This window comes from Rissa tridactyla, chromosome W (assembly GCF_028500815.1).
Source record: "Rissa tridactyla isolate bRisTri1 chromosome W, bRisTri1.patW.cur.20221130, whole genome shotgun sequence".
In the NCBI taxonomy this organism is placed as follows: domain Eukaryota; kingdom Metazoa; phylum Chordata; class Aves; order Charadriiformes; family Laridae; genus Rissa; species Rissa tridactyla.
In genome coordinates, this window is record NC_071496.1 from 20,925,080 (window position 1) to 20,945,368 (window position 20,289).

The following is a 20,289-nucleotide window of genomic DNA, read 5'->3' on the forward strand; positions in this document are numbered from 1 at the left end:
ATTAATGATATATTTAAAAGGTGGAGCAGCCTGACCAGGATTTAACAAAAACAGTGTGTGGATGCCGAAGAACCTGCGGACGCGGCACCCGGAACGAGCCCTGGAGATCTCATTGCTCTCACTGGCGGCAAACCATGGGATAAGTAAACAAGCCCTAGCTGCACAGGACCTGGGCCATGAGTAGAGGAAGAAAAGGAGAGAGTGCTGACAGCCAGCTGGGTTGCTAAAGATGAATAGTTTGTCTTTGTTTACACCATGTATGGTATGTGGTATGTGTGGTATGTGCTGTGTAATCATATGATAAGGATGTAGCAGTGGGAAATTACTAGCTCTGTAGCAGAAGGCATTTAAGGAGGCTGTTGCCTAAAATAAAGCGATTTCGTTTGTGCACCGAAACAGAGTCCGTGCCTAATTGCCACACAGTGAATCATTTATTTATTTTGTTTCCTCCACCAAACAGGTATGTTTTGGATAGTACACTATAGTCATTAATCTTTTCAATTAGTTTCTATTAGAAATGACTTGATGAATATATCTAGTCTCTGGAGATCTGGGGTATGTAAATTTTAAACTCAAATGGTTAGACTCTGATGGCTATTTTCTGTACAGTTCAGTAGCAGAAAATTAAGTCCATCTATGGATTGACAAGTACCTTCTTAAAGAAGCATGTGCTCTTATTTGTAAAATAAGTAATTGCCAAAAATGCAAATAATTCACATTTGTTAAGCATATTGCGTTTTAAAGGGACAATATCTTAAAAATGTATGTATTCTTCACAACCAAAAAACCAAGCTATTGCCACAAATGCTGCACAAATCTCCCAAAAAGTAATCATTGAACTTCTAACTCTTTATCTGAGCAAAGTTCATGATGAGTACAGCTTTTATCTCCAACTCAGTAAGTATATAGTATATATATGGTAACCGAATATAACTGAATGTGTGATTCATATCACTTATGGAATGCTAACTTTTTAAATATATATAAATTGCAGCAATTATATTTTTTAGATTTTCAGTAGAGTAATTATTTGAATTTTCTGTCTCAGGATGGTTCCAGATATAAGAAATCTTATTTTAAATCCTGGGTCACATTAAGTCAGCCTAATTGCAATTATTGAACCCATGAAATGACCGGGTGTGTGCTTGCTAACACTTGCTGGGGTTTGAGCGTTGTGTGCAGACTGAAATTTTGCAGAATTTACCCATAGTCCTGTTGCTGTGGATATTTTTTCTCAGAAAGAGGGATTTTTTCTTGATTCTAAAAACTACATTTGTTGTGACTTTTCTTTTGCTTGACTGTTATAGTGGGAATCTCTTTGGACTCCTTGGTTGTAATCTTATGTCCTGGTTCTGGTGTGGACAGGGTTAATTTTCCAAAGGAGCTGTCACTGGACACAGGTATTATCATAGAATCATAGAATGGTTCGGGTTGGGAGGGACCTTAAAGATCAACTAGTTCCAACCCCCCTGCCATGGGCAGGGACACCTCTCACTAGACCAGGCTGCTCAAAGCCTCATCCAGCCTGGTCTTGAACACTTCCAGGGATGGGGCATCCACAACTTCCCTGGGAAACCTGTTCCATTGTCTCACCACCCTTACAGTAAAGAATTTCTTCCTAATATCCAATCTAAATCTCCCCTCTTTCAGTTTGAAACCATTACCCCTCGTCCTATCATTACACTCCCTGAAAAAGAGTCTCCCCATCCTTCCTGTATTCCATAACATGTGATGCCATGCCCACTTGGGAGCGGGCTGGGGCTTCTCGGGTCAGGTCAGCGAGCAGTGGTACAGTAATTCCTCTATCAGTATTATTGTTCTTGTTTTCCTCTTTCCTTTGCTGTTCTGTTAAACTGCCTTTATCTCAACGCATGAGTTTTGCCTTTTTCTTCCGATTCTCCCCCACAGCTGTGGGGGGGTGAGCGAGAAGCTGCGTGGTTCTTATATGCTTTATATACTCCCCACGAAACTGTTTATCACCTCTGGGAGAGGGATCAGGATCATCATTTTGCTGTCCTGTGTAATATCAACTTATGATATGATAACATCACTGTTCAGACAGTTATGTTGGGGTGTTTATGCAACATTGCTGTCCTGCCCATATCTCGAGCGCCGTCTCTCAGAATTTATTAATAATCACACTCAATCCATGGGGGAAACAGGGGCGGATACTTTCCCCAGCTCTTTTGCCTCCCTTTTCTCCTTCAGGTCAGGTATGACAGCTTTTGAGAATTTTGAATATCCTTGGGATGCTCAAACCAGCATGTTCCTATTGCTATGTCTCCTGAACGTGTTCCAGGTCCTGTTTAGGGTTAAACGACTATTTAAGACTACCACCCAGAGATCTGCTCCGAGGCTGGATAGTCAGGGGTGGCATGGCATGTGGGAGAGCATGGGCAGGTACCCAGAGAACTTCTCACCTCCCATGGTCTGGGACTTCACCCCTGAACAATTACAGGACCCTGATAAAGTGGTAGAATATCTGAAGGGAAAATGCTGTGGCTATTCCAGAGAGGCACAACTCACCGCGCTGTGCTGGGCCCTGGCCAGTATCTACCAAACACTGCTGGATATTATGCAGCACCCTCAGGGGAAAGAGAGGGAAACCAGACCAACAGGCACTGTGGCTACTCCAACCCTGGTGACAGGCACTGCGGCAACTGCAACCCCGGTGACAGGCAATGCGACTGAACCAGAAATCCAACCCGAGACAGTATCGGTTGCCCCTATACATAAGAAGAAATACACAAAGAAATCAATTCGCTTAGTAAGAGATGACGATGAACCAGGGCCATCACGAGAACAGGAGGAAGAGGCAGAACCAGAGATAATCACCCGATCCCTATCCTTGAGCGAGTTGCGGGATATGAGAAAAGATTTTAGCCGACTTTCAGGCAAGCACATTGTCACCTGGCTGCTCTGGTGCTGGGATAATGGGGCCAGTAGCCTGGAATTAGAGGGTAGGGAAGCCAGGCAGCTGGGATCCCTGTCTAGGGAAGGGGGCATTGACAAGGCGATTGGGAAGAAGACCCAAGCCCTCAGCCTCTGGAGGTGACTACCCCTTCAGTGAAGATGTTTTATGTCAACCAAGCGAGTGGACTACCGTGGAAAGAGGCATCCAGTACCTCAGGGAATTAGCCGTGTGGGAGATGATTTATTATGACTTGGACAATGCAGACTTACCCACAGACCCTGATGAGGTCCAGTGCACAAGGCCCATGTGGCGGACGTTTGTACGAAGTGCACCATCGTCATATGCCAACTCACTGGCAGTAATGGAATGGAAAGGTGAAGAGGGACCAACGGTGGATGAGGTGGCTGGCCGGCTCTGGCAATATGAAGAAAGTCTCTCTTCCCCCCTTGTCTCAGCTGTGGAGAAACTGTCCCGGAAGGTCCAGCAACTTGAAGAGAATATGTCCTACTCCCCACCTGTATGGGCCAGCATCTCAGCTATTAGGAGTAGGCGTTTCCCCACTCAAGAGAGAGACTACAGAGGGTGCACACCACGAGGCACCCTGTGGTTTTAACTCTGTGACCATGGAGAGGACATGAGGAAGTGGGATGGACAACCTACTTGGATCCTGCGGACACGGGTACAGGAGTTGCAAGGAAGGACCACCACAAAAGGGGATCCCTCCAGGAAAAGTGCCGCCCCAGTTTCCAGCGGGCAGTTCCCCAGACAGAGCAGAAGGCCTGATCTTGCTTCTGATCCTCTTGAGGGAACTTCCAAGTCATTTCTGCAAGAAGTGAGTAACGGATACTATGACCAGGATTAGAGGGGCCCTGCCTCCGGCCAGGTGGAGGAAAGGGACAACCGGGTTTATTGGACGGTGAGGATTCGATGGCCTGGCACATCAGACCCACAGGAGTATAAGGCTCTAGTGGACACGGGTGCACAGTGCACCCTAATACCATCAAGCTATAGAGGGGCAGAACCCATCTGTATTTCTGGGGTCACAGGGGGATCCCAAGAGTCGACTGTACTGGAGGCGGAAGTGAGCCTAACTGGGAATGAGTGGCAAAAGCATCCCATTGTGACTGGCCCAGAGGCTCCATGCATCCCTGGTATAGATTACCTCAGGAGAGGGCATTTCAAGGACCCAAAAGGGTACCGGTGGGCTTTTGGCATAGCTGCCTTGGAGACGGAGGAAGTTAAACAGTTGTCTACCTTGCCTGGTCTCTCGGAGGACCCTTCTGTTGTGGGGTTGTTGAGGGTCAAAGAACAGCAGGTGCCGATTGCTACCACAACGGTGCATCGGCAGCAATATCGCACTAACCGAGACTCTCTGATTCCTGTACATAAGCTGATTCGTCAACTAGAGGTTCAAGGAGTGATCAGCAAGACTCGCTCACCCTTTAACAGTCCCATATGGCCGGTGCGAAAATCTAATGGAGAGTGGAGGCTAACTGTAGACTGTTGTGGCCTGAATGAAGTCACGCCACCGCTGAGCGCTGCCGTGCCGGACATGCTAGAACTCCAGTACGAACTGGAGTCCAAGGCAACCAAGTGGTATGCCACGATTGATATAGCGAATGCATTCTTCTCAATCCCTTTGGCAGCAGAGTGCAGGCCACAGTTTGCTTTCACTTGGAGGGGCGTCCAGTACACCTGGAATCGACTGCCCCAGGGGTGGAAACACAGCCCCACCATTGGCCATGGACTGGTCCAGACTGCACTGGAACAGGGTGAAGCTCCAGAACATCTGCAATACATCGATGACATCATCGTATGGGGAAACACAGCAGAAGAAGTTTCTGAGAAAGGGAGTAAAATAGTCCGAATCCTTCTGAAAGCTGGTTTTGCCATAAAAAGAAGTAAGGTCAAGGGACCTGTGCAGGAGATCCAGGTTTTAGGAATAAAATGGCAAGATGGACGCCGTCAGCTCCCAATGTATGTGGTCAAAAAAATAGCAGCTATGTCTCCACCAACTAGTAAAAAGGAAACACAAGCTTTCTTAGGCATTGTGGGGTTTTGGAGGACGCATATCCCAGATTACAGTCCAATTGTAAGCCCTCTGCATGAAGTAACCCGGAAGAAGGACGATTTTAAACGGGGTCCTGAGCAACGAAAAGCTTTTGAACAAATCAAACAGGAAATAGTCCATGCAGTGTTCCTGGGGCCAGTCCGGGCAGGACAAGATGTTAAATATGTGCTGTACACCGCAGCCAGGGAGAACGGCCCTACCCGGAGCCTCTGGCAGAAAGCACCAGGGGAGACTCGAGGTCGACCCCTAGGGTTTTGGCGTCGGGGATACAGAGGATCCGAAGCCCGCTACACCCCAACAGAAAAAGAGATATTGGCAGCATATGAAGGGGTTCGAGCTGCTTCGGAAGTGGTTGTTAAAGAAGCACAGCTCCTCTTGGCAGCTCGACTGCCGGTGCTGGGCTGGATGTTCAAAGAAAGGGTCCCCACCACACATCATGCAACTGATGCTACATGGAGTAAGCGGATTGCACTGATCACACAGCGGACTCGAATGGGAAACCCCAGTTGCCCGGGAATTCTGGAAGTGATCATGGACTGGCCAGAAGGCAAGGATTTCGGAATGTCACCAGAGGAGGAGGGTGACGCGTGTGGAAGCGGCCCCACCATACAATAAACTGCCACAAAATGAGAAAAAACATGCCCTGTTCACTGGTGCTGCCGGATTGTGGGAAAGCATCGAAAGTGGAAGGCTGCTGTGTGGAGTCCTACATGACAAGTTGCAGAAGCCAGTGAAGGACAAGGTGAATCGAGCCAGTTTGCAGAGGTGAAAGCCATTCAGCTGGCTTTGGACATTGCTGAGCGAGAGAAATGGCCAGTCTCTATAATGGATGGTGGCAAATGCTCTGTGGGGGGTGGTTAAAGCAGTAGGAGCAGGGCAACTGGCAACACAGAGGCATACCCATCTGGGCTGCTGAACTGTGGCAAGATACTGCTGCCCGGATAGAGAATCTGGTTGTGAAAGTATGTCACATAGATGCCCATGTACTGAAGAATCGGGCCACTGAGGAACATCAGAACAACCAGCAGGTGGATCGCGCTGCTAAGATTGAAGTGGCTCAGGTGGATCTGGACTGGCAACATAAGGGTGAACTCTTCATAGCTCGGTGGGCCCATGACACCTCAGGCCATCAAGGGAGAGATGCGACATATAGATGGGCTTGTGACCGAGGGGCAGACTTGACCATGGACACTATTGCACAGGTCATCCATGAATGTGAGACATGCGCTGCAATCAAGCAAGCCAAGCGGTTAAAGCCTCTTTGGTATGGAGGACGATGGCTGAAAAATAAATATGGGGAGGCCTGGCAGATTGATTATATCACACTGCCACAAACCCGTCAAGGCAAGCGCCATGTGCTCACAATGATGGAAGCAACCACCGGATGGCTGAAAACATACCCTGTGCCCCATGCCACCGCCCGGAACACCATCCTGGGCCTTGAAAGACAAGTCCTGTGGCGACATGGCACCCCAGAGAGAACTGAGTCGGACAACGGGACTCATTTCCACAACAGCCTCATAGACACCTGGGCCAAAGAGCATGGCAATGAGTGGGTATCCCCTGTCACACACCAGCCTCTGGGTACATAGAACGATACAATGGACTGTTAAAAACTACACTGAGAGCAATGGGTGGTGGGACCTTAAAACATTGGGATGCACATTTAGCAAAGGCTACCTGGCTAGTTAACACCAGGGGATCTACCAATCGAGCTGGCCCTGCCCAATCAAAACTTCCACGTACCATAGAAGGGGATAAAGTCCCCGTAGTGCACATGAAGAATATGTTAGGGAAGACAGTCTGGGTTAGTCCTGCCTCAGGCAAAGCCAAACCCATCCGTGGGATTGTTTTCGCCCAAGGACCTGGGTGCACTTGGTGGGTGATGCGCAAGGATGGGGAAGTCCAATGTGTACGTCATGGGGATCTGATTTTGGGTGAGAATAGCCAATGAATCAAATTGTGTGTTGTTGATTGCTAAGTAACCCTGCCACTGTATGTCCTCATTACTATAATTGCTATCAGTTCTACTACAGTAAGAATCACCCAAACTAATGAAAACCAAGTAAAGTGCAGCGGTGATAGGATCAGAACTAACCTCATCAGTTGGCACCCAGCAACTCCCTCAAATTGACATTTTCAACCCACGTACTGTGGGCATGAGCCACACTGGATTCACCAGCCGCAAGCTCCAAAAATATAGCATGTAACAGTCCAGCACCACACAGCATCTTGCCTGCCCCGAGAGACTGTTCTAACGGATGGAGCCCAAAGCCATGGATTAAATGAACTCAACAGACGTTTTAGAGGGGTGGCCCATAGACTTAGGGCATTATATCTGTATGAATATATATGTACATATATATATATAAATCTCAAAGACAGGGAAATGTGGTGGCAATTGATTGGAACCTGTAAGATCTGGGCATGACATAGATGGTACAGAATAAGGGGTGGATGATGTCCTGGTTCCGGCGGGGAGAGGGTTAATTTTCCCAAGGAGCTGGCACGGGACACAGGTATTCCATACCATATGGCCGGAGAGGGGGGCTGGGGGCGGGGGTGGTGGGTGGAGCAGGAATTCGATTCTTGGGAGCAGGCTGGGGCTTCCTGGCACAGGTCTGTGAGTGGTGGTAAAGTAACTGTGTTTTGTACGTTCCTTTATCAGTATTATTATTGTTGGTTTCCTCTTTCCTTCGCTGTTCTGTTAAATTGCCTTTATTTCAGCCCACGAGTTTTGCCTTTTTCTTCTGATTCTCCCCCACAGCTGTGGGGGGGTGAGCAAGTGGCCGCGTGGTTCTTTGTTGCCGGCTAAGGCTCAACCACGACTTCTCACATCTGTTCAAGTGCATTCTGCAGCCACCACCATTTTCCTACCTCAGTGTTTGGAGTTGGTTTCATACCAGACAGGCTCATCTTTGTTCTCATTTCTGAAATATTTTCTTTTGCATCTGCTTCTTTCTTTGTAGATTCTTGTTGCGTGAAAAGGGGCAAAGCGGTTTTGGCAGAAAATAAACCCCCTTGCGTTCTAACACTCCTCACCGAGGTGGGAGGCTGGGTGCGGCTAGGTTTAAATTCTGAGTGATGCCCAATTCAGCACTATCAGTCCAATCGCGTTTAATATGTATTAAACTATCACGATTTGGATACACTAATAGTGGACTGCACCTTCAGTCTAGTCGTGCTCATGAACTAGCATGGCCACTCTTGAGTCTTTGGTCGTGTTCAGTGAGAAACCAAAATGACTAGCTACTTAAAAAAGTGCAGTTTATTTAAACAACAGATACATAGGTTCTCAGGATTGCCGGTGATAAATACACTGTCTGCAAAGCACGTGCAAATGAAAGTATTGTTACATATACAAAATGCGCGACAAAGTTATAAACGATACAGCCTGGCTCTAAATGTAGAAAAAAGAGTCTCTAGAGAAATTTCTAAGTTTCCTGAGGAAGCACTCGGTATAATCTAAGTCTTACCCAAAGGCGTCCCTATGGGGGGGAAGAGAGGCTTAGCCCGTCGACTGATCCCAGAAGTCAGTGATGTAATTCTTTGCAATGGTGTCTTCCCTGGGTATCCCCCCTCTCTCGGGCTATTTTTATACTATTTGTTAGTGGAGTTTGAGTGACTTCAGTCATACATACTTTTATCATGATTGGTGTAAATTTTTCTCGCTTCACAATTAAAGGTATAGTTTACGAGAAATTCAGGGCGCAGACTCAAGAAGGAGTGCTCGCACCTTGGAGGTGGGTAGCCTTCGGGATGGAGGTGTGTTTTGGTATTATAATGACATTAGAATGAGCAAAGTTCGCACAAAGGACAGCATTTCATCAAAATTTGACAAAATGTTGGCTCTGAGCATCTAGCGGGCAGCTAATTGGCAGCTTATCTGTTTCATGGTATCATCCCATTCCCGTATCCGCTATACATCATAAGGTAAAGCCACGGAATAATTGCATCCCGTCCCGTACCTCATGTAGCTTCACAAGCATCCTTATCAGGGAACCACAGGTGTTGTATTCTTCATGCCAGCTGCGGCTATTTTCTACCTCAGAAGCCTCTTGATTTTATGCTTGTCCTTAATGTGTGAACAATGCTGTACTTTTGTATTTTTTATCCAATTTAGTATTTATTCCACAATTCTCAAACCTACCTTTTCCAAAATGTCTTTTAAGTAGTGTACTATTTTCCAAATTTATATTAGTTATTAATTTCAAAAGTTCATAAAATAGTAAATAACTATATCGACACCGCATTCCATGCACTGATGGGATTTGTTACCATTTTGCCTTTTGGACAAATAGAGCAGAGGAAGGGGTTGTGTTTTCCTCTTTACCGTGCATAGCCCTCTCACTCTTCTGAACTAGGAAAATCTTGTCATAGCAGTTGATCACAGTACGGGAGATCAAAGTTCAGTTATTGACTGTATTACCGTATAGTTATATGATCTCATGCCAGGTATCAGTCTAGTAAAGTTTAGGCCACCAGACATAATTTGAAACAGCAAACAAACAAAAATTCCTTTGCACAGATTTTGCAAGTATGAATACACGCTCCTGGGTGTTTGTGTTTTGCTTAGATCTAGGTTTTTTGAGCACACGCTATCTCTTATTATGTACATGTAAATCATCTAAAACAATGGCATGCCTTATGTATTACCTTTATGATTATGCACAGTTACTCTAATTAATGTTAAACAATATAATAAAATATATATTAATATGAAAATCTGATTTAAAGCAGGTTTATGCAGCATACATACACATTTTCAACATATTCTGAAGTACTGTTCTATGCATAACTTTCTTCACAATTATAAATATTTTGCTGACCAAGTATAAAAGTCTGTACTGCTAAACCGTGATAAAATGCATTAGACATGAGAGTTATACATCTGTTTCGAAGGAAGAATATCTCACATCATTTATATATATACAGAGTGAGCACAATAAGCAAAGATTAATATCAGCAACTGGATGATACATTAACCAAAACATCTACATAAGTACAATAGCAGCATAAAAGTTTAAAAAACAGTAGCCCAGTGAGATGCTAGGCAACAGCATTATGGTCACTAAATAAGAAATCCTATTTGGCTGTCAGGCACTTTCCTTGGGTGCTTTGGTTACTACTTCGAGTCAGGCAAGAAGAAATCTTTCACTGGCTAATTCAACACCTGTTGCAGTACAGCTCCAAATTACATCATCTCTCTAACAGTTTTAATAGCAAGAAAAGTGGAAAAAAGAATAAAGTGGTCTTCCAGTAAAATGAATTGCAGCATTTTAACCAGGCAGGGCAGAATGGTGATCAGAGGAAAAGATTTTTGCTGTGTGTAAAATTGTGCACAATTACATTTTTTTCATTATAATCTTTTGGGAAAATTAAACAAAAAGTTTTCATAACAAAAAATAAAATCAACACCATTTAAAGCATAATTTAGTGCTTTTGACCTTATCAGAAACTTTGCGTGTTTATCATTGATTACAAATAGTCTCCTGCTCAGCAGGGATCTTTCTGAATATCAGAAAGTTCCTATCCCCGTGCCAGTTATAATGGTAAATTCCTTTGAAAAACCTGTATGGAAATACCTTGATTTCCATTTTTGTTCACTTGTAAAGCAAAGAGAGTGTTACCATTCTTGTACTCTAAGGATGTGAGGTGACACATCTGACAAGCAGAAATAGATTGGAAGTAAGTCCATTAATATATCTAAAATGAAGTGATCATTTTTAATATACATGAGGCAGTTAGACCTACAAATCCAGGGAAGAATATACTCGCTTTGAACGTGTCTCATGTCCCCCTCCATTGCATATAATTAAATCCTTTCTGGTTTTTTATTACTGTTGTAAAGATCCATTAATAGAGCAGCAGGTTAAAGAAAGAATGTGCCGTGAACAGGGCTACCTAACAGGAGAAAATACCCTGATCTGTCCTGTGCCATTCCTAGTAAAAATGACAGCATTGTCTCCCTAGAAGTTCTTGCCTAGCTCCTTTATGAAACTGTGCTAACTTCTCCTGTTTGTTGACCTTGGAAATTTATTACATGCATTAATGGGTCCTTGTGCAAAGAAATTACTCTTCTATGCCTTATGTTTGTTGCACTTTTATTTCCTTTTCTCCTGTCCAAAAGGCTTTGATGTCCCCTTGTTAACTTTTTCTTTCAATATAAATTCTGCTACATATTAAATATATGTTTAAAAAAATTAAAATATAGCAATGCCAATAACTGAGAAAAAGGAAATGCTGGAATTTTCTATCTGTAAAACCTTTGGTTAGTATACATGCATTATAGTATACATGCATTATAATGCAGACCTTAATTTCATTATCACATTCTAATTTATCCTTAAGAAATGTGAGGCCATATACTGTGCAGGACTGACGATCCTTAGTAGATGAAAACCTGTTCAGTATTTCTTCTTAGCCTCACTGCTTACGTATGATGCTAAAAAATACTTCTGGTGTTCAAATTCTGCTTTTAAGATAGAGCTTTTTTAAAATTCAGAATGGTTGAGGTTGGAAGGAGGTCTGGAGGTCATCTGGTCCAACCACCCTGCTCAAGCAGGGTCACCTAGAACCAGTTGCCCAGGACCATGTCCAGATGGCTTTTGAATATCTCCAAGGTTGGAGACTCCACAACCTCTCTGGACAACTTGTTCCAGTGATCAGTCACCCTCACAGTAAAAAAGTGTTTCCTGATATTCAGATGGAATCTCTTCCATTTCAGCTTGTACACATTGTCCCTTGTCCTGTCACTGGGCACCACTGAAGAGCCTTGGCTCTGTCCTCTTTGCACCTTGCCTTCAGATGGTGCAGATCTCATCACATATTGATGAAATCTGCCCTGAGCCTTCTCTTCTCTAGACTAAACAGTCCCAGCTCTCTCAGCCTTTCCTCATAGGAAAGATACTCCGGTCCCTTAATTATCTTTGTGGCCCTTTGCTAGATTCTCTCCAGTATGTCCATATCTCTCTTGTACTGAGGAGCCCAGAACTGGACACATCAAAGTTTATCATACTTGCAGCATATAAGTCTTCACACAAGCAGTGGATCAACGTATGCAACGTTGTTTCAAGGTTTTATGAATGGCTAATTTAAATTCAGTTCTAGCTAATAGGCAGGTCCTGGTGTGAGAGACTGGAACCTCAAAATAATCGTCTCAAAGCTTGCTTAAGCTTCTGCAAATCGACGGCAGGCTTGCGGCCCAATAAGAAGCTTGCTTGTGTCTATTTAGCGCTTTCTGCAGACCATTCTTTTGCTTATCAGTCACCACCCAAGATTGCCACCAGCTGAAAAGGGTGTGTTGCCACCAGCTGAAAAGGGCGTAGGCCTTTGGTTATCAGAGTGGCCAGACCCTGTCTACCCCAAACTTGCTGAGGCACGATGACTGTGCTGAACCAACAAAGGCAGGAAGAGCTCATACGGCAATCGTGTGAAACGACGATTAGCTGGGCAAAGGCCACCGTCACGCAACCAGGTCAAGCTATGGACCGACCTAGACTATAACTGGTATGGTGACCTGAGGAGAAATAACTGGACTCCAGACGATCCAATGTGAATCAACAGAAGCCGTTTATTAAGCACAGATCATCATCTTTTATACCCTGTGTTGTAGCCGTACACGTGACTCGCTTATTTCTGATTAGCTAGTTACACTGTCCATGCGCTGTGCATGCAGTTCATTCACACATCAGATTGGTTACAAGAATTCACATAGCAAATTGCTTAGTCATTAGCACAACATGTTTTCTGCCTTCTCAGTTCCCGTTTTTCCCATGTACTAATTCCGTCTTCTACCACCTGTTTTGCCCTTAATCTAATCTCTCATAGTAGGGAGGCTGGCTCACGTGACCATTTTCTCTCAGACACATTCCTACAATACCCCCTTTTTCTTCTTGAGCCAGCCAGACCTTATGCATGGCATTTTCTATCATGTCAGTCACTTTGCGGACAACACACGAGGCTACCATAATCAATAATAATATAACCAACAATAGCATGAGCCCTTGCTTTAGGAAGTCTGATAACCATCCCGTTATACCCCATGAGCTTAACCAATCATCGAAACCGTTTTTAACTGCTTTTAATTTGGACATGTTATCCTTCAGATCCCGTAACTGCTTATGAATGGATGATGAGTGGTCAGAAAGGTTCATACAACACATACCTTCAAAATCTTCACATCCATGACCCTGAGCCTACAGCAAAAATCAATCATCACCCCTGTGGTGTCTCCACAAAAGTTCACTAGGGTCGTGTTAAATGTTAGGTAGACTGAATTGAATCCTGCTGTATTAAAAGAAGCCGAAATACCAAGGGTTCTCAATTTTGTGCTCAGCTGCAACTTCCAATCACAAGGATAAGCCCAACACTAATTCTCAGTGGCATCTTCAAATATCAGTACCCTTGCCCTTCTTTCTGCGCTGTAGATGACCGAACCTGTTGCTACGGTGACGTACTACCTGTTCCCACTAGTCCTCCGGAACCGACCAAACCTCTGGCAGTAGCACTGTGTAACAGCACTGTATGCCACACCTTGACCAATCCTTGTGAATGGTAGACTTCCCTAATCTCCTGTCGCTCAGCCAGCTCGTGTTGAGGTGAACCTGACTCTATGTACTCTATTGCAATAGCTAAATGAATTAAACCCGTCACCTTACTTAGTTCCTTATTAAAACACACAGCACACCGGATTTAAAACACACAGCACACCCTGTCACCTTACTTAACTCCTTATTAAAACACACAGCACACCGGAATTAAAATACACAGCACTCCGGATTAAAAACAGACAGCATATCCCGTCACTTTACCTAATTCCTTATTAAAATACACAGCACACTAGAATTAAAATACACAGCACACCAGGCCGCAGCATGTGGTCTTTCAAACCACCACCGGCCTCGACAATCCTCACAAGGCACAAGGATCTATGGGTCACAGTTCCACACCTAGGGCACTGCACTTCTTCAGCCCTCATCGTCGTTGTTGGTATTGTGGGGTAACTCATTTGAATCCGTCTGCTCAAACCAGGGCTTTATCCACTTGGCTGGTACCCATCTGGTTCTGGCATCTGTAACGACACAGGCATATCCTCGACCCCAGGTTAATAGTCTACACGGTCCTTCCCACTTCCCCGTCACACTGTTTTTAACTGCTACCATGCCATTTTCCTGCCTAAAATCTCCCAGGTCTCTCTGCAGGCCTGCGCCGTGCCGCACGATTGGAGGTACAAGGCAGTGTTGGGGAAGGCGTAGGAAGTTCAGGACGTAAACGGCCTTGTTCAGTCGATCTACAGGACTCAGCCCTTGCTCTCCCCCTTTCTGTTTTTGAAGCAAATTTTTTAAAGACTGGTTCATGCGTTCCACTATGGCTTGACCCGTCGGAGAATGTGGTGTGCCAGTCACATGTGTAATGCCTCACAGCTGTAGAAATACCTCTGTTGAACGGGCTACATACCCTGGGCCATTATCAGTCTTTATCACACGCGGTACACATAAGGCCGCAAACGCGGATCGCAAATGCTTTTGTACATGTTTACTAGATTCACCAGTCTGCGCAGTTGCCCAAATTGCAGTTGAATAACAGTCTACACTCAGGTGTATAAATTTCAGTTTTCCAAATTCTGACACATGGGTTACATCAGTCTGCCAGAACTCCAAAGGTCCATGCCCTCGGGGACTGACGCCTGGGTTGAAGTTAGGTATAAATGGTTGACAATCAGCACAAGTTCACACAATATCATGTGCTTGTTGTTGTGTTAAAGAAAAGCTTCCTCAAAGCCTTCGCATTTTGATGAAAAAAAAATCATGTGACATTTCAGCTTGCTGCAAAATGTTCAGAGTTGTTACCAACAGTGTGATAATCCGCAACTGTCTTTCCCTCAGTTAAAGGACCAAGTAAACAGCTGTGAGAACGTATGTGGACAATAAAATAACGAAACTGTCTTTTTCATAAAAGCAACATTAATTGCAGTAAGAGACTAAATAACAATTGGTTCTCTACTTGTTTTATAAATGCTCCTTCAAGTCTTTGAACAATACCAGTAACGTATTGAGATTCTGCCTACATTTAACAGTTCCTGTTGAAATAAGTCAAAAGCATTTACTGTGTCCCGGAACCACCTACAAACACCGAACGGGTGCCATCAAGAGGCTTTGGTGCTCACAGGATGCGCGGCTGTAAAGGAATTTGTGAAAGTGACTGTAACAGTCTGTGCTAGGGGAAAGAATAATTTATTTGCCCAATATAATGTACTAAGAAGGTTAAGACTTTGTGATAACCAAGGGTCAAGGTCATTCTTTTTGATGGGGACGTGTATGTGGCTTGGATCCATTCCAGAAAGCTGGTGACAGCACAAACGACCCTGGAAAAACAATCGTGGTAACATTTCAATCATCATAGTTACTGATTTTGAAAAGGTATGTGGCAAAAATACCCACTCTAATGCAGTCAGGCTCTTTGTGAGTGCATCATCCCACTGTCCTATCAGGGCATGAAGTTGAAATTCTTGTAGGAAGGTGTTCAGTGCGTCTTGCAGCAGTAGTAGACTATATCTTATCTTGCAACATGCTGTAATGCCTTTGGAGCTGTTTGGCTTAATGAACATAGAACTTATGGGGGGGGGGGGGGGGGCGGGCGGGGGCAGACACAGCGCTCCAGGGCATCCCCTGTATCTTCAAAGTGCGCTCATGTCTCTCTCCCCCTCTCTGACCCGAGACAGCCCCCCTATATCCTGCACTGGATTGAGTGGAGAAGTACAGGCAAGAGTCGCTGCACGCGTGGCCAGCGTATGCAGCGAGTCTCACCAGACTCATGATCCAGCTTTGCTAACAGCAGCTGTCTGATACGTGACTACATTGTTGTGATCCCTTCTTGCTATCTTCTTCTGTGAAGGTCAGGTTCTCATGGATACACACACAGTTTTTAGAGCAATGTATTCTACAACTCATACAAGGGTACGATGCAAAGTGGCATTTACAGCTGATCGTATAATGCTTATTAAACACGGCAAACAGCATACTAAACATAACAGACAAATTCCTTTCACACAGGCAATGAGTATAATTTGCTTCAACCAACCCCACCCCCAAGTCCATCCAGCAAAGAGATTTCACCCAGTGGTCTCCACAAGTTGCTGGTTCGGTCGGTGCAGTTCCTGCAGCTGGGCATGGATGGATTTGGAGTGGTCACTTAGATTCATACAACACAGTCCTTTAAAATCTTGACAACCATGTCCGTGAGCTGAAAGCAAAAAATCAGTAGCAGCTCTGTTTTGCAACATCGCATATCGAATACTATCTACATCTAGCAATAACTCAGAAATAGCTGTACTAGTAGCATTGTTAAACTTATCCTTGGCAGCGAGAGAGTCCTTGTTATCACGAATCCTTGGCAGCAAAAGAGTCCTCGTTAGCAAGAGCGCATGCGGACTCCCTGTTCTCGCTGGTACTGCGCTTTGATCTTCTTCCACAACAGGCCAAGATTCTCAAGCAGCTGGATAAGGTGTCTGTGAGTCCATTACAGGCTTATGTCATCCAAATGTTTTTCTTGCCAGCACCCGAGGCTGAATAACAATTGGTGTGATATATGTATTTTCCAGCACCCGGGTGTGAGTCCCTTGAGTGTATTTACAGTCCTCCTCGCTGATCTTCCGTTGCTTTCCCATATTCCACCCCCTTGCTCAAGAGACCGCTTCTGCTGGGTTCATTTTAGTCTCGCAGGGTATAACACAGAGCAATCTGCTAAGGCATGCAATAACATAGACACATAGAGGAAAAAAACAAAACCATATCTCTGTGGTACTGCTTTGAATCAGGTGTCCTATTTCTCTTTTTCTGATGCTTTCTCGTCATGTGTATGGCATACTTTTGTGCTAACGTGGCACATTTCCCATCTAATTGTTCCTGTTTGGTTTCTTTTTTTTTCTTTTTTCTTTTTTCTTTTTTCTTTTTTTCTTTTTTCTTTTTTTTTCTTTTTTCTGTTTTTTTCTTTTTTTTTTTTCCATCACTTACGACTGACATAAAAGTCTGCCTTTGCAACAAGAGCTCAGGTTCTCATTTTTCCTTAAGTTTCTCATTTTCCTACAGAGCATCCTATAGATTTTGGCTCAACTCCTTTTCCCAATCAACCATGGTCTTATAGACAAACAAGAAACAACCAGCGATACACCCTGCACGGGCGAGCCGTTCCCAAGAGCGTAAGCGTGTCGGCTGGTGAAAACTCCCCCAATATTTCAGGACTTCCATCGGTTCTACAGCCCATCCTGGTGTATCTACCTGGGGCGCGCTCACCTTACATCTAAACATTGTGTATATACAAACTTCTTCACTTGACGGAGTGTCAGCCCTAGTTGCATACGAGAACAGTACCACACCGGGCAGAACACCTGCTCAAGTGGAGTCACCTAACGACACTGCACACAACAAAAAGCAAACAGTAGCACACATGCTGATCAGCAGGTATAAGCTGGCGCCCACACACACTTACACAGCAGACATACAAAACCAGCACTTCTATCTCAGGGAGACGACTGGGGAGGGGAGGGGGCGAGGCGGGCAATGGCAGGAGCAAACAGCTCCGGCTCTGTCCTTCTCTGCTGACATTCTGCCTCCTCCCTCGGCCTCAGGTGGAGCAGAGGGGATCAGCAGGGGTCGTCCCAGACCTTCGGACCTGGCCTGTTCGATCCCCCTCCCGTGGGTTGTAATGCTGCAAAAGCCCCGGCCGCCGTGGCTCGCTCCGCCTTCATATCTTGTAAGGTCGATAACACCAACCGCCATGTCGTCGCTAACAGTGATGCCTCTTTGTCTCCTTTACTTATCACTTCCCACAGTTTTTTCCCAACAGCCTCCCATATTCCTGGTTTAAAAGCTGTCTGGGGCTCTGGTGCGAATCCGTTCTCTCTGCACCAGGTTAACAGCCTTCGGAGCATACGCTCATCGTATTTCACCCCTCTCGTAGAGAGGATATGCAGGAGAAGTCTTAATATAGCCCCTTCTTCTTTTGTTACTTGTTGCCCCATCTCCTGCCCCGGCTGCTCACCTCTCTCTGGGTGTCCGTGGCCACGTCGTCTGTTTCCTCTATTCCGGATTGCCGCCCAATCCGCCCGGTCTCAGTCCAGCTGAGCCGTCCTCCAGCCGGTGGGTCTCCTTCTGGGTCTTCCGCCCCTCGCGTTCCGTTGCTCAAGCTAAGTGCCAATCGGTATCACGTTGGGGTCACCATCTGAGGAGAAATAACTGGACTCCAGACGATCTAATGTGAATCAACAGAAGCCGTTTATTAAGCACAGATCATCATCTTTTATACCCTGTGTTGTAGCCGTACATGCCACTTGCTTATTTCTGATTAGCTAGTTACACTGTCCACGCGCTGTGCATGCAGTTCATTCACACATCAGATTGGTTACAAGAATTCACATAGCAAATTGCTTAGTCATTAGCACAACATGTTTTCTGCCTTCTCAGTTCCCGTTTTTCCCATGTACTAATTCCGTCTTCTACCACCTGTTTTGTTCTTAATCTAATCTCTCATAGTAGGGAGGCTGGCTCACTTGACCATTTTCTCTCAGACACATTCCTACAGTGACCCACCACAATTGGGACCGGGACCCCCACCACCATCATGACTTGAGAACCACGGATCAACGGGATGCCGCTGAACTCCAGATGACCGTTGGGACGCCGTTGGGCCTGTGGTGGTGACTATACTCTTGCTGTGCTCCATAATACTGCTTCTCCTTTCTGCCTTTCCTCTACTTCCGCCTTTACTCTATTGTTCGTCTCAGTGACTATTGCTGGGGAATAACAATAAAGCTACAGTAAGCAGCATCTGACCTTGTTTGTGTCTTAATCTCACGCTTGGAATCATTGCGAACCTCTCCCGGGCCCAACGTAGTCGGACCGGGACCTAACATTTTAACTGGCGTCACAGACAGGATTCCTTGATGTGAGAGTGCCGCAGCTGCTATCCGCTTTTGTGTGTACGAGTGTGCCTCTCGGGGACGTAAGGGGGTGGGAATCTGTGTGAACTGATTACTACTGTGGGGCCTCCTCGAGGCGACTACCCCCGTTTTTGTGAAAGTGTTGCACTTTTTGCCCGTTTTACTTTTGGTCTGTTTTACGTGCATGCCCCTCAGGGATGTTCGGGGTGGGACTTTTTATAGAATTGCTACTTGTGTGCTACCTCCCTGAGGCGACCGCCCCTCCCCTATTGTTGAAAATGAACGATGATTACACTGTCCCTGCAGGCAGGGATGTGCTGTATAACCTTTTAGAGAAACACAGTGCACACCCCTCCATACCAGGTAACGACCGGGCACGAGAAAATTGTCATAATCTGCAGAGTGTTACCAAACAAATTGGTGCCTTGCAAAAGGACGCTAAACTCTGACCCGGAAGAGGGAAATCTATAATATGCGCCATCTTAGGTGCAAAATACAGCATTGTTCACACATTAAGGAAAGGTATAAAATCAAAAAGCTTCTAGGGTAGAATACAGCCGCAGCTGGTATGCGAAGAATCTGCGACTATGGAACTGATAAGCTGCGAACTTACTACCCTGAGCCAACAGTCTGTCGAATTTTGATGAAATGCTGTCCTTTGCGCGAACTTTGCTCATCATAATGTCATTATAATACCAAAACACACCTCCATCCCAAAGGCTACCCACCTCCAAGGTGCGACCACTCCTCCTTGAGTCTGCATCCTGAATTTTTCGTAAACTATACCTTTAAATGTGAAGCGAGAGAATTTTACACCAATCATAAGAAAGGTGTTTATGACTAAAGTCACTCAAACTCCACCTTGATATCAGGGAAGACACCATCGTGAACTAGTCAAGGAGGACTCCATCACAGACTGCCTTTGACTTCCGGGACCAGTCGATGGGCTGAGCCTTTCTTCCCCGCTCCCCCCCCCCCCACCATAGGGACACCTTTGGGTAAGACTTTGACTATACTGAGTGCTTCCTCAGGAAACTTAGAAACCTCTCTAGAGAGTCTCTTTCCTATATTTATAGCCAGGCTGTATTGTATATAACTTTGTTGCACGTTTTGTATAATTAACAATATTTTTATTGGCACGTGCTTTGCAGACAGTGTATTTATCACCGGCAACCATAAGAACCCATATATCTGTTGCTTAAGTAAACTGCACTTTTTTAAGTAGCTAGTCGTTTTGGTTTCTCATTGAACGTGACCAAAGACTTGAGAGTGGCCGTGCTAGTTCAGGAGCACAACTAGACTGAAGGTGCAGTCCACTATTAGCGTATCCAGAATCGTAACAGTTTAATATATTAAACGCAACTG

General features: G+C 45.1%; 1 protein-coding gene across 1 annotated transcript in view; it reads left to right on the top strand.

The window, feature by feature from the left end:
• LOC128901902 (uncharacterized) overlaps positions 1-20,289 on the top strand; it is a 95,836-nt gene that overhangs the window by 74,428 nt on the left and 1,119 nt on the right.